Source organism: Neoarius graeffei, chromosome 1 (assembly GCF_027579695.1).
Source record: "Neoarius graeffei isolate fNeoGra1 chromosome 1, fNeoGra1.pri, whole genome shotgun sequence".
Taxonomy (NCBI): Eukaryota; Metazoa; Chordata; class Actinopteri; order Siluriformes; family Ariidae; genus Neoarius; species Neoarius graeffei.
The window spans coordinates 108,027,441-108,039,824 of record NC_083569.1 but is presented as its reverse complement, the minus strand read 5'-3'; the positions used below and the strand labels follow the sequence as shown (position 1 = coordinate 108,039,824).

General features: G+C 40.5%; 1 pseudogene; it reads left to right on the top strand.

Annotated features, from left to right (window-relative positions):
* The first annotated feature begins 7,571 nt into the window (after positions 1-7,571).
* LOC132885858 (zinc finger protein 585A-like) overlaps positions 7,572-12,384 on the top strand; it is a 78,284-nt pseudogene continuing 73,471 nt past the window's right edge.

The following is a 12,384-nucleotide window of genomic DNA, read 5'->3' as shown; positions in this document are numbered from 1 at the left end:
AAAGACATGCAGGTTAGGTTAACTGGTGACTCTAAATTGAGCGTAGGTGTGAATGTGAGTGTGAATGGTTGTCTATGTGTCAGCCCTGTGATGACCTGGCGACTTGTCCAGGGTGTACCCCGCCTTTCGCCCGTAGTCAGCTGGGATAGGCTCCAGCTTGCCTGCGACCCTGTAGAAGGATAAAGCGGCTAGAGATAATGAGATGAGATGAGATTATTATTTCCCAAAACATTCAAAATACAAACAAATAGAGCACCATATATATACAGATCCAAAATATCAAAATAGTAAAACACACACATAGCAATAAAGTTAAAAATATGAACAAGAAAGGGGTTACTTAACTCTTTACATATGTTAATCGAGTAAATCAAAGTCATCCAAAAAAGATATAAAATAACCAACATCCTTATTTTCAACTAACTTTAGAGATTTGGCAAAAAGCTTGAGGTCATTCTTCCAGTGTGTAACATAAGGTTTAGTTTTAAATAAAACGACATTTGTGAATAAAATGTTTACCTAAAAGTAGTAAATTATTAATACCATATTCAATTTTTTTATTATTTAAAAACACTCCAAATTTAATTTCTTTAATGGATAAAGGGGCAAACTGAATCCCCCTAGACTAATAGACGGTACCTTGATATCTCGCGCTTTCTCACCACTCCAAGATGGTGACCGTATTTCTCACGTCAGAACAGCCAACTCTCCGTCTATGTATTAGGATGTCTATTGGCCCTTTTCCACTACCCTTTTTCAGCTCAATTCAGCCCGACACGGCTCGCGTTTCGACTACCAAAAAACAGCACGACTCAGCTCGCTTCAGCCCTGCTTAGCCCCTAAAACTCGCACGGTTTTGGAGTGGGGCTGAAGCGAGCCAAAGCGAGCTGAGTGAGGCTGGGGGCGTGAGCAGACACTCCCCTGTGCACTGATTGGTGAGGAGGAGTGTCCTCACATGCCCACACACGCCCCGCGAGCACACTGGGATCTGTAAACACCGTAAACCCGGAAGAAGAAGAATTACGAATTACGAGAATTTCTGAAGCCTTATGCGCCTCGCCTCATCTATACGCTCTTGTCAGTATCTGTTCGCGTTGTCGGTGACAACAAGCCACAGCACCAAGACCAGCAACACTAACGACTCCATGTTTATTGTTTACTATCCGGGTCGTGAGACTACCGCTTAAAAGCTCACTGATGTCACTGTTTGCGCTGCTTAACGACATCACGTGACGTCCACCCACTTTCGCTAACTCCACCCAATGTGTCCACCCACTTCCAGCCAGCACGGTTCAGCGCGGTTGTAGTCGAAATGCAACTCCAACAGCCCCGCTCAGCTCGACTCAGCTCGACTCAGCACAGCACGGCTCAGCCGCGTTTGTAGTGGAAAAGTGGCATATGTTCCAATATAGGATTTCCGGCAAGATGGCGAACTAAGCACACACTTCACTCCGAACACGGAGTGATTCATGCCCCAAACCTAAGCAAAACAAGTCCCTCTAGTTACGGAAATTAGACCCACTGAGCTTTAAGGTTTAGCCCATCATATTTTTTTCCTCTTTTATCCTATTTGCTGTCATTCTGACCATGGAAATCACGTCTGAGAAGACCGAGGCGGCAGGTGCCTCAGCACTAGCCCTGCACGACTACTGCGGCAACGTGACTGCACCTGTGGAAGACATGGAGTCTGCAGCCACGAAGAACTCCCGTCCTTTACCCGAGACACCAACCAAGCCTGCAGTTGACGCGAAGAAAATGAAAATACGTGAGTCCACAGTTGATACTGAAACCGAGGTATCCAATGCTACCATACTGGCTGCAGTACACAACCTCTATGCCATGCTGTAAGAATATAATCCTGAATACTCCTAAACTTACTCTTGTAAATGCGCGGCCCAAGGGTGACTGTCGTTTAGTGTAGCAGTTTAGGGTTTACTTTAGGCCAGCTACAATACGTGCTGCTCTGTACATTTTGCACTTCCACATGTTCTGTTCCCGTTTCATATCCTGATTTTGTATATGTTTTCGTGTGAAACATCCTGTTAGAACTGTGCATAACTCTTGTGTGACCTTGACGGTGTGTGCAAGCACATTCTGAAATTTTCCACTGCTGATACTCCCTGCGAGGAGTGTATATAAACGCCCCGACGCAGCTGCGCGTTGGGCACGGCTGAGAATAAACCAGATTGATTTAACTCGTGTGGTTTGCTCTCTTTTGTCCCAGGAGTACTCCTTTGGTAACGCATCTGAACAGCACACAGCGCAATCCTAACACATGCTAAAAGAAATGAACTTGCAACTGAAAGAAAACACCACAATGATATCAGAAGTAACTAAAAGTGTTGAATTTAATGCTAAAGAAATCGAAATATGCAAAGCAGAAAACGTTGCTGTTCAAAAACAGATTACAAATTTGGCAAAAGAAAACGCCAACCTCTGAGAGAGGGTTTTGGAGTTGGCGTGTTATAAGCGTCGTTGGAATCTGAAACTACGCGGGCTAAAGGAAAAGGACAACGAAGACACTCGTGAACAGGTGTCCCACATCATCATGCAGATCATTCCAAAATGGAAGGAAAAAATCAACTTTGTCATCGACTCGGTGCACCGCTTGGGCCAAAAGCAGAAGAACAAAAACAAGCACATCATCATACAATTCACAATGCGACACTCCAGGGATGAGCTGTGGCGCCTCTCAAAAGGCTCTGCAGTGTGCTCGAAGCTCAGCATCGCGTTCGCTGAACACCTTCTCCCGGAGGACAAGGAGGCGAGAGAGGCTGTGTGGCCAAAGATCAAGGCAGCAAGAGAAGCTGGTCAGCGAGCCTACTACAAAGGTCCGATTGGCTACATAAACGGGAGTGCCATTGAGGTCACCGAAGTTGGTAACGTATAGAGGGACATGTTTAAATTGACCACTTGTAAGGGGTTCAGTTCATTTTTGCCTAGGAACCTACAGGCGAGGTTTATTCCTGTTACTCCCTGAAGTTTTCTTCAAAGTTCAGAGTTTCACTCTCTCTCTTTAGTACTGTTCTTTTTTTTTCCGTCCGATTAATGTTTTCTATCAAAGAAGATTTTAAGTTAATTTCTTTTAATGCAAGGGGACTAAGAGACAGTGTCAAAAGAAAAGCTGTCTTTCTTTTTTGTAAAAATAAGAAATCACACATTGTTTTACTACAAGAGACTCACTCTATAAAGACTGATGAAAAATTCTGGTCCAACCAATGAGGAGATAAAATAATTTTTGGACATGGTACCAATCGCTCTGCTGGTACAGCTATCCTCCTGCACAACTTCCCTGGGAAAATTCTCACCACCAGAAAAGGCTCAGATGGACACTGGATCTTTTGTGTTTTGTCTATCGAACATTCCTTTATTATTTTGGGAAACATCTATGGTCACAACAACTTAACACAAAACAAGGAACTACTCTCTGATATCAACGATATTATTAAGGAACTGAAACTTACTTACCCAACAGACAATGTACTGCTGGGGGGTGACTTTAACATGGTATGTAATGAATGGTTAGATCGCTGTCCCACCAAATTTGTTAACCACCATTATAATCCTCATCTGTATAATTTCTGCAACCTTCACAATTTGATCGATCCTTGGCGTATCTTACATCAAGATCAAAAAGACTTTTCTTGGTTTAAGCCAGACGGGTCAAGCAGATCCAGAATTGATTTCTGGCTCATCTCTGACTGCTTAAAAGAACTTGTTAGTGATTGCTCAATCTCTGCTGCTCCTCTATCAGACCATTGTCTCATAAGTTTACTATTGAAACCTTCCAACACTGTCAAACGCAATAGGGGTTACTGGAAATTCAATGCTGATCTTTTGAATTCTGAAGTATTTTGCACGGGGATAAGGAGTATTATCAAAGACATCTCTGAGGATGATAGCTTTTCTTCTTTTACATCAAAATGGGAATATATCAAATTCAAGATAAGAAACTTCTCTATATCATTCAGCAAACAACTAAAACACTCCACTCAGCTAGTGGAGAACGAACTGTTAAGGGAAATTTATCTATGCTGCAACAAACCCACTATCTCTGATTCTGACAAAAGGAAACTACTTAACTTGCAAACTAAACTTGATGACTTCTACACCAAAAAAGCCAAAGGGGCTTATATCAGATCAAGAGCTAAATGGATAGAGGAAGGGGAGAGGAACTCTGCTTATTTTTGCAGGTTAGAAAGGGCACGACAAGAAAAAAACCAATTTAGAAACATTGTTAATAAATGGCACTGAATGTTCTGACCCCAAAACTATAGCAAAAGAGGTCTTCACCTTCTTTAACTCATTATACTCAAGCAATTTTTCACCAGAGGCAGCCGACACTTTTTTTTTGACAAAATAAAAGAATACATCCCACTTATCTCAGAAGATTTCAAATTAAGTTGCGATGCACCTCTATCACGTGAAGAATTAGAAAAGGCTATGCAATGTTTAATACCAGACCGTTCACCAGGTTCAGACGGCCTCACAGCAAACTTCTACAAACACTTCTGGGAGGATATCAAACACATTTTGTTTTATACTCTGAATGAAGTTATTGCTAACTTGTCACTCCCACACACCATGAAACAAGGTGTAATAGTACTTATTCCCAAACCTGGTAAAGATGGAAAATACCTTGAAAACTGGCGACCAATTACTCTGCTTAACAACGACTATAAATTATTAACACACATCTTCTCGAACAGACTAAAAAATGGTCTTCACCAAATAATCAGTGAAACACAATCGGGGTTTATGAAAGGCAGATCAATACACAACAATGTACGTCTAGTATTAGACCTACTAGAATATAACAACTACCTACAGGATGATGGTTTTATTCTCTTCCTTGATTTCTATAAAGCATTTGACACAGTCGAACACTCTTTCATTTTTCAGGCTCTTAAAAGATGTGGGTTTGGAGATTTTTTCAGGAACATAATCAGATGCATCTACCATGACACTAACAGTTCTGTTTCTCTTTCAAAAGGTACATCCCCCCATTTCACTATCAGAAGAGGTATAAAACAAGGGTGCCCCATCTCACCTTATCTATTCCTAATTGCAGCAGAAATGCTTTCCATCCTAATTAAAAACTCAGAAATTGAACACATTAATGTTTTCAATACTAAACTTCAAATAAGCCAGCTAGCCGACGACACCACTTTGTTCCTGAGAAACCCTGAACAAGTCCCAAAAGCCATAGACTCTATAAAATTATTTTCAAATGCTTCAGGTTTACACTTAAACCTTAACAAATGTGAACTTCTAGCTATACACAACTCCCTCCTCTCATCGGTTTATGGCATTCCCATCAAATCCTCAGTTAAATATCTAGGAGTGCATATTACAAAGGATGCAACTCTAAGTGATTCTCTTAACTTATGGAGCAAATTAGAAGAATGTAAATCTAGATTGGATAGGTGGTTCAATAGGGACTTATCTCTATTAGGTCGAATCTACATAACCAAAATGGAAAGTATTTCTAGATGTATTTACCCTGCTAGTTCTCTACCCTTTCCTGACAAAGTAATTAAAACCATAAATAAATTAAATTTTGACTATATTTGGAGAAGGAAAGTCCACTATCTAAGAAAGGCATCCATGGTAAAAAGTTATGAAGATGGTGGACTGCAGGCAATTGACTTTGATTGCATCAATGGCACATTAAAAATAAAGTGGCTAAGATCATTCCTTGTTAACAACAACAGTTTTTGGTATTGTGTCCCTAGGGAAATCTTTAGAAAACTTGGTGGTATTCTTTTTCTCTTGCACTGTGATTTCATCCCAAAGAAGTTGCCTTTAAAACTATCCTCTTTCCATTCTCAAGTCCTCCTCTACTGGAACCTTCTGTACAAACACAACTTCACTCCACACAACACACCTATCTGGAACCGCAGATATATTCTTCACAAAAACAAATCAATATATTTTAGCGAATGGATGGAGAGGGACGTGTGGTCGATAATGCACCTGCTAGATGAGGATGGCAGTGTCTTATCATTTGATAACTTCTGTTTAAAACACGGCTTTCAATGTGATCGACAACAATACAACAGGCTCATGAAATGTATCCCTCCTGCCTTTTTATTAATGGCCAAAAACTCAAAACAATTCACTTCTGCCCCTAGCCTTCCTAGTGCCTTAAGAGTAGGTGAGGACGACTTCATAAACAAAGATATACCTAACCAAGTAATCCGAGGATTGTTCACTTCTTATCTCTTTCCTTATCACCAATATAAAAACTTTAATCCTAAAAATATTGATTCACACACTATCAAAAAACTACGCACTCTCACTTTAAACCTACCTATCCCTCCCAAAACAAAGGAACTCCACTTTAAAATATTTAATGACATATATCCCTCAGGGGAGCTTATTAACTAAAGATTTAATATAGAGCTGAAGAATTGCATATTTTGTTGTGAAAATGTTGAAACTACAGATCATTTATTTTTCTTATGTTTATACAGTAACACCTTTTGGGACGATGTATGTGACTGGCTCTGTGAAAACATTCCTACCGTTCCTTTTTTAAACTTGAATCTACTCAAATATGGGTGTATACACAAAGACAAAAACATAGAGCTAGTGTGCTAAATGTGGTGACGTCTCATCTCATCTCATTATCTCTAGCCGCTTTATCCTTCTACAGGGTCGCAGGCAAGCTGGAGCCTATCCCAGCTGACTACAGGCGAAAGGCAGGGTACACCCTGGACAAGTCGCCAGGTCATCACAGGGCTGACACATAGACACAGACAACCATTCACACTCACATTCACACCTACGCTCAATTTAGAGTCACCAGTTAACCTAACCTGCATGTCTTTGGACTGTGGGGGAAACCGGAGCACCCGGAGGAAACCCACGCGGACACGGGGAGAACATGCAAACTCCGCACAGAAAGGCCCTCGCCAGCCCCGGGGCTCAAACCCAGGACCTTCTTGCTGTGAAGCGACAGCGCTAACCACTACACCACCGTGCCGCCCCATGTGGTGACGTGTTTAGGAAAATATTATATTCACAAATGCAAATGCATAAAGACAATCCCCATTTTCCCTTCCTTTAAAAACGAGTTATGTTTGTACAGTAAATCCGTCAGATATTTAAAAACTAAGAGGAGTAACGAACTTATATCAATAATAGACAGCTTCAATTTGTTATAATGTACCCCCCCTCCATTACTTTCTTTCGAGTGTCTTTTTTTCCTTTCTTTCTTTCTTTCTTTCTTTTTATCTATTTATTTATTTTTTTCCTCTTATGTTTTATAATTTCTTGTTATGTGTACTATGTGTGCTATGTTCCTACAAGGTTCTGTAAAAAAGACATACATTTGCCTTAATGCTCTGTAAACCTTTGAAACTTCCAATAAAAAAAAAAACACCAAAAAAAAAAAAAGTCTATGTTCCAATATGGCGCAGGGTCTGTTTTCTTCCGGTTTCCGGTGACGTCAGTGGGAAGGGTCTATATGAGTTCTTCTGAGCTGCACTCCATACCTCTAGGTGGCGGTAATGCACAGATTCGTTGTCAAAAAAAAAAAAAAAACTTCGAAGAAGAAATAATTCCTGAACACCACTGATCTGAACGCTGCAGAATAGCGCGGTTCCTTTTCTGCAAGGGAATTTGAAGTTGATATTTTGTGTAGCATCATTAAAAGTGAGTTAATCTGAAATTTACCACATAAGTTGTTCGGTTAGCAGGTAGTGGAGATTCTGGACTCATGAGTCTCAGTGTCCTGATTCTTTTCACCTTTTTATAATGAACTCAGAGTCCAGACGGCGCTCTTAGGAAAATCTCCACAGACTCCTGCTGCTGCCTCAAAGGTAAAGTTTATTCATGTGTCTCATTTTTCTTTTATTTTTTTAAACTACACTACCGTTCAAAAGTTTGGGGTCACCCAGACAATTTTGTGTTTTCCATGAAAAGTCACACTTTTATTTACCACCATAAGTTGTAAAATGAATAGAAAATATAGTCGAGACATTTTTCTGGCCATTTTGAGCATTTAATCGACCCCACAAATGTGATGCTCCAGAAACTCAATCTGCTCAAAGGAAGGTCAGTTTTATAGCTTCTCTAAAGAGCTCAACTGTTTTCAGCTGTGCTAACATGATTGTACAAGGGTTTTCTAATCATCCATTAGCCTTCTGAGGCAATGAGCAAACACATTGTACCATTAGAACACTGGAGTGAGAGTTGCTGGAAATGGGCCTCTATACACCTATGGAGATATTGCACCAAAAACCAGACATTTGCAGCTAGAATAGTCATTTACCACATTAGCAATGTATAGAGTGGATTTCTGACTAGTTTAAAGTGATCTTCATTGAAAAGAACAGTGCTTTTCTTTCAAAAATAAGGACATTTCAAAGTGACCCCAAACTTTTGAACGGTAGTGTATATGAACTTATTTATAGTTAGGTTTTTTTTTTTCTTTTTTATCAGACATCTAGTTTTTGGGTTTGTTTACCTGACATGTTTCGACGTACGACTGTCGTCTTCCTCAGAGTGTCACCGGATGTTAATTGGTGACGCATCTTTTATCAGCTGATGTTTCTGAAGGCGTGGCCTTCCTGTCTGGATTGACAGGTCGGTCACGCCTTCTACTGTCTGTTCGTCCCCTGCAAGATGGCACTCCAGGTGTGGGAGAGCATGTATGCTCCCTCATCCCGGTTGATGGTCCTCGGGCTTCGCTTACGGATCTCTATGGCCTCCCTGATCCAGCGCTGATGTTTGTTATCTTCTGTGCGGATGACTCTGGCATTCCCCCAGTCCATAATATGATTTTCCCTTTTGCAGTGATCTGTTATGGCTGACTTATAATTTTCCTGTTGTGCCTTTTCTTTTATTGTTCGGGTTTGTCTTGTAGCTATCTCCTTTTCGCACTCTTTTTCTTATGTTCATTTTTTCTTGTGTTGAAACTCCTTCCTGTCTCCCCAATGTAAGTTTTATTGCATAATTGACATGGAATCTCATATATGGTGTTGCATCTGTTGTCCGGATGTATTCTGTCTTTGGGATGAAACAGTAGAAGGCGTGACCGACCTGTCAATCCAGACAGGAAGGCCACGCCTTCAGAAACATCAGCTGATAAAAGATGCATCACCAATTAACATCCGGTGACACTCTGAGGAAGACGACAGTCGTACGTCGAAACATGTCAGGTAAACAAACCCAAAAACTAGATGTCTGATAAAAAAGAAAAAAAAAACTAACTATATTTAATATAAGACATAATGAACGTAATCGAAATATGAACTTATTTATATCCTGGTGTAACCAGTTCTGGATAGCATAAGGCTAATAATAAAAGACTGCCGACTTTTGCCTTTATTTTTGGGCACAATGCAATAAATGTTTAGATAAATGAACTGACCAGCTTTCTGAAAAAAAACAAAACGGGTGTTTTTTGCACTGAATGGAGGGTTTTGGGTTTTTTTTTTTTTTGCTTTCTTTGAAAGGAATTTTTTTCATGTGATTTAAGCCAAATAATTATTGTAATTTCAGTCGCTTGCCTTGCATGGCTGTTTCAAAGATTCAAGATTCAAAGATTTTTTTTTTTTTTTTATTGTCAGTTCACTATATAGGTCTGTCTCAGAAACTGGTCTCTCATTTGGGACATTATGGTCAAAAAATAAATTTAATTTATTTATTTATTTTGCATTTACCTAACACACTCAACGTTTCTTTTATCATGTTTAATAGATTCGATTAGATAAAACTTTATTGATCCCTTTAGGAGGGTTCCCTCGGGGAAATGAAGATTCCAGCAGCATCATTACAGATAAACAGAGAAAAGAAATAGAGGAAAACTTCTAGATAAATTAAAATAAATTAAGTATTTACATATATAAAAAGAATAAGATATGAGGAGGGGGGGAAAGAAGAAGAAAAGAGGGGGTGGCGGTAGGAGAGATATTGCACTTTATATTGCACATTGTCTGGTATTGCTGATTGTTAGGCTAGGCTACTGCTCCTTCCCATCCTCTGTCCTCCTGCTACCCCTCCTCCCCCCAGAGAGGAGCTGTACAGTCTGATGGCGTGAGGGACAAAGGAGTTTTTGAGTCTGTTCGTCCTGCACTTGAGAAGGAGCATTCTGTCACTGAACAGGCTCCTCTGGTTGCTGATGACGGTGTGCAGAGGGTGACTGGCATCATCATCCATGATGTTCAATAGTTTGTCCATAGGAGCAATTCCAGCGTTATGGACGTGACACTTGAACTCAAAATGGCAACAAATGACCCAGTGCATGTTTTATTGTCTCCCAGTATTTAAACAGGTGTTGCATATTTTAAGGCTGTACCATACTGGAGAAGTGATAGAACAAGAACAATTCCCATAGTACATCTAGGGCATGCCAGAAAATGCCAATAAAAGATGCGTTATGGATGTGACAGAAAAAGTATCACTTTTCTTGGGTGACTGTACATTTTTATCAAACTCTGTGAAATTGTAAACCTAATGTCGAAATGGAGATATCCATTTGATAGAGAGGTCCAAGGTGAATATTAAAAAATCTTTGTTTAAAATATTTTGTATTTCATGCAGAGTTTCGGAAGGAAAAGTCAGCGTTATGGATGTGACGAAATTCCGTTATGGATGTGACGCGTCTGAAATAGACATGGCATATGTTTAGAAAATCAGCAATTTAACCACCATAACCCTTTGAAAAACTCTCTAAATATCAGCTAAAACTATCAAAGTTCTTAAATAATATTTAGGATGGCTATTGTTTTGCTGTTTTGTGGATTTTAGCATACATTTCTGTGGCTTGTGGCAATAATATCGAATTGTACATGATCAAAGTTGATTTTAGCTTGGGTTTTACATTATAAGAAAGAAAGACTGACAGTGACATATTAGGTTGGTTACAAATTAGTTCAACTTATTCACATCTGTAAAATACAGGCCTAGGTGATATCTCTGGGAGTGGTTTTGATGTATTACATGTTGCTTTATTTTTGCATGGTGAGGTTGACATTTACATGGAATTGCCCTTATGATGATTATTTGAAATTATGCTATATTTGACACATTTGGACAACTTCACTTTGTGAGTGTGTTTATAAGTACATAATCTTTCTGCAAACCCAAACTAATGAATTAAGTTTTCTACTCCTTTAAAGCAGATTACAGGGATGGCAATTTTCCGCCGAACGGCGGAAATCCGCCGTTTTGAATTTCAATTTTATCATTTTTGTGGAACGTCTAAATCCGTAGAGAAAAGTTTTAGGGGGGGTTCGGTACCTAACTTGTATTGCTGCTACCGAGATTAGTGTCAAATCGTATCGAAACCACATGTCTCGCGAACAACGGAAGCTTCTATATCGAGTGTAACAATGAACAAGAGGGCTCTGATTGGTCCACTCTACATCCGCTGTACACGCACTTCCGCTTCCCTACTTTCCCGGTTTGGTTTGTTTTCACGACCGGCATTTTTAAAAACACGAGCAAAGATGGAGCAGCATGAAGAGCGGTTGATTGAGGAAGTACGGACATCTATACGATTCCAGTTCTAGTCATTATAAAAAAAAAAAAAGTTCTAGTCATTATAAGTAACCGGAGGATAAACACTCCACTAACCACACCCACCAACTACTCCTAGCGACTTCGCGCCCCCTTGCGTTGTGCCGGTGAATAACTTTAGATACTTATTTTTATCATGCATTTTTCACACAATATACATGTAAAATGGCTAGAAAATAGGTAGAAGAGGCTAAAAAGGCTAAAGCTTCAGGGGGGGCTCCGCCCCCCTGAACCCCCCATTCGGAGTTTCAGCTGAAATAAAATTTTCCTGTTGCCATCCCTGAGATTAATTTTCCTTGGCTTTTGCTTGGCCCAACATTGGGCCACCCTCTCATATGGCCCTTTTCCACTACCCTTTTTCAGCTCGCTTCAGCTCACTTCAGCCCGACACGGCTCGCGTTTCGACTACCTCAGAGCGGCGCGACTCGGCTTGCTTCAGCCCTGCTTAGCACCCAAAACTCGCACGGTTTTGGAGTGAGGCTGAAGCGGGCCAAACCAAGCCGAGTGGGGCTAGGGGCGTGAGCAGACACTCCCCTGTGCACTGATTGGTGAGGAGTGTCCTCACACGCCCCGCGAGCACGTTGGGATCTGTAAACACCGTAAACCTGGAAGAAGAAGAATTACGAATTACGAGAATTTCTGAAGCCTTATGCGCCTCGCCTCATCTATACGCTCTTGCCAGTATCTGTTGGCGTTGTCGGTGACAACAAGCCACAGCACCAAGACCAGCAACACTAACGACTCCATGTCCTCCATGTTTATTGTTTACTATCCGGGTCGTGAGACTACCACTTAAAAGCTCACTGATGTCACTGTTTGCGCCACCTAACGACATCACGTGACGTCCACCCACTT